At 39.9% G+C, this 2,968-nt stretch overlaps 1 pseudogene; it reads right to left on the bottom strand.

Moving 5' to 3' along the window:
- Nucleotides 1–427: 427 nt before the first annotated feature.
- Nucleotides 428–2,690, bottom strand: LOC123821131 (annotated as a pseudogene).
- Between the last annotated feature and the right edge of the window lie 278 nt (nt 2,691–2,968).

The raw sequence follows: 2,968 nt of genomic DNA, 5'->3' as shown, positions 1-2,968 counted from the left end.
AGCGTGTGTTGTCCCAGTTACCAGAGTGATGCACACATATTTGTTTATGGCACTTCTCCACCCCTCCCCATTTCCAGGGGTGTGGTCTCCCCATTACTATTCCCCCTTTATCACTTCGGACACTTGTAATCTTACAAGGATTTGGTAGCTAAAATCTACTCAGTATTTGGTAGCTAAAAGTCCCTAAATCTGCAAACACATTTCCCTCCATAAACTTACTTTACCTATCTTTGGCCATATAAACATTTAAATTTGTTTACAATTTGGAAATAATATAGGAAAAACCAATATACATGAGATAACAGGCTTCCATTTTTCAGGGTCAAGTAAGGAAATGGATGGACTAGAAATACTGTTAAGGGACTAACATAAATATACTAATACATTAAAACTTACAGATAAAACTTCAAAAATCCCTACACTGTCTTTAACTTCTTAGAACACAGACTCGTTTGTCCATTCCTTGCTGATAGAACCTAGAGTATTTCCCATGGAATGCCTCACTCCAGACCTCTTCCACATCACTCTTCCCATAGGCAGGCGTTGTGTGTACAGTGGCCTGGACAGTCTGCTCCTTGACACTCATAGCATGCCTATGTGGCAAGCAGAGAATCCCATGAGAAGAGGCTACCAAAGGCTCTTGTGATGTTGAGAAATTCTGAGATGTTGAGTTGGTGGAGGATTCCATTTGTGGGATATTACAAGACTGCTCTTCTCCCCACTCCTCTACTTCCTGTTCAAGTCTCCAGTTATCTCCCTGAATGTGATGCTTAAGTTCATCAAATAAGGCTTCCAATCCTCTTTCCATTGATTTGATTCACTTAAGACTGCCTTGACACTGTAGTATAGCTTGTTTTTAAGGTACTTAAGACAGTAAGTACTAACATTGCTTAAACCTCCATAAGAATCTCTTTCAAGTTTTTCCCAGGAAGGTTTGGTAACAGAGATGTTATTGTACTTGAGCCAGACTTGTCAGGATCAATGATAAATATAGGCCTAGTAGTGTCCAGCATTTGCTTGTCCTTCATGAACAAGAATTGCATGCAAGTGAGAAGGCACCTGACTAAGGAAAGGATCAGAGTACATCTGCTTAATAGTATGGGTAGCACTTGCAGTACAATTCTTTAAATCTTGTTATCTTTTTCAATCTCACTTCTCTGCCTCTGAAGACAGGTCTTAACAAAGTTTATCACTTCATTTGTGACTGTTCAAGGATTTGGGTGTGCAGGAACTTCCATAGAAGACCATGAAGATGTAAGGGAATATTCATTGTCAAAGACTTGTGGAGACAATCTTCAGAAAAGATACTTTTAACATCCTGAGAAGAGTTTTCTTTACTTATCACTAAAGAATGTGGTAATACTTGGGTCACTTTGAGGTGTCAACATGTCCAGGAGTGGGAACCAAGCTGGGCCCAAGTTGTACTTCCCATATGTTTCCAGTTTTTGCTGTAGGAGTTTTGCTTCCTTTTTCAACTTCTCATAACACTTTCTTTTGCTTCAAACAAGCTCTTTGTTTCTGTACATATTCCTAGCCGTAAGTGATCTAAGGAAATTCCAGCTCACTGTGTATTTTTCTGGCTGACTGAGGGATTTATTGTGCTCAAATCTTGAAATTTCAAAGGTCAACACTTCTGTCCATATTTTACTGAATGATCAGAAGGAAGCAGCTCAAAGTCATCCTCCTCCAAGGCCCCTTCCAAACATTAATTTAAGTTGTGATAACTATTTACCTGAAGGGAATACTGACCAAAGGTCTCACTGTTACAAAAAGGATTTCCTTCACAAACCCCTTCAATGAGGAAAGTACCATAGAATAGCTGCAACATTGGATTTTTATATTTTTTCCTAGGATTGACACCATCAACACTAGCTGAAATGGGTGCTCTGGCCAATCCAGGAGCTTGTGTGTGAATTCACTCACATCTTGCTGCTGTTCCTCAGTTGATTGGAATGCTTCCTTTAAGAGATTCAGGCCTGCTGTAGTTTTATCTGATAGGATCAAAAAACAAATTTTTAGTTTGATCCTATCAGCAGAGCTAACAAACACTGAAGCTCTTGCATAAATATGATATTTCTCTTTTCTGTGTAACTTGGATAATTTTCAAATACGTTCTATGGCAGACTGTAGCCGAGGACAAGTCTGAAAGTTGAGCAATTGAAAGAGACTGAATGATGGCACTAAACCAACATATATTGGCAACACTTTTCAGCTCAACTGGCTAACCTCCAGTCATTGGGATTGGGATTTTTCTCCCCAGACTTTACAGCATTTTCTCTTTGAGCATTTAGTTTCTGCAGAGGTTGCCTTGTGCAATTCTATTAGGATTTCTTCCACCAGCCTTAATTTTGGGGGACTTCAGTAGGTTGAGAGCAATGGTAACCTGAATATCACCTTTGTTTTCATGAATACCTTTTCTAATACTTTTTCGTTGACAGCATTCCCTTTTAATTCAGGTGGTTCTATAGCAACAGTGTCTTGACCAGGCTCCTGGGTTTCTTACTGCTATTATTAGTGAGAAGACTGACTGTCAGAGTGATGTCACTGTTACTGGCCTTCAGAACTTCATGAAGGGAAGAAGTTTTTTGAATGCCTGTGATTTCTCTCAGCTAATTTAACAGCATTTGGTAGCTTGAGTCATGGTGAACAGCTGCTCTGGCTATGTCATCCCATTGGAGCTCTACAGCCATGGTGGAGGTCTACAGCTATGGTGGAAACCAGACTTTTGGAGGTCTTCCTGTGATCAATCTTGAATCTCTGGGGTTCAGTGCCTTATTGAGACTTTCCTGTGTCTTATTATCAGGGAGGAGTTATGAGGCCACTTTCTTTCTCTGAACCACCAAGAGGTTCTCTATACCTGGTGAAAACTTAAGCAAAGAGATAAATGCCTTAAAGCATCTCATCCCATTTGCCTGGCCATTGGCAATATAGGTTCAATTGAGTTTTAGGGAAAAATTGAGGGGCTATT

Source organism: Phyllostomus hastatus, unplaced genomic scaffold, assembly GCF_019186645.2.
Source record: "Phyllostomus hastatus isolate PE091 unplaced genomic scaffold, TTU_PhHast_1.1 phas_contig_38, whole genome shotgun sequence".
Taxonomy (NCBI): Eukaryota; Metazoa; Chordata; class Mammalia; order Chiroptera; family Phyllostomidae; genus Phyllostomus; species Phyllostomus hastatus.
Note: the sequence above shows the minus strand (reverse complement) of the source record. Positions and strands in the feature narration are given on the sequence as shown.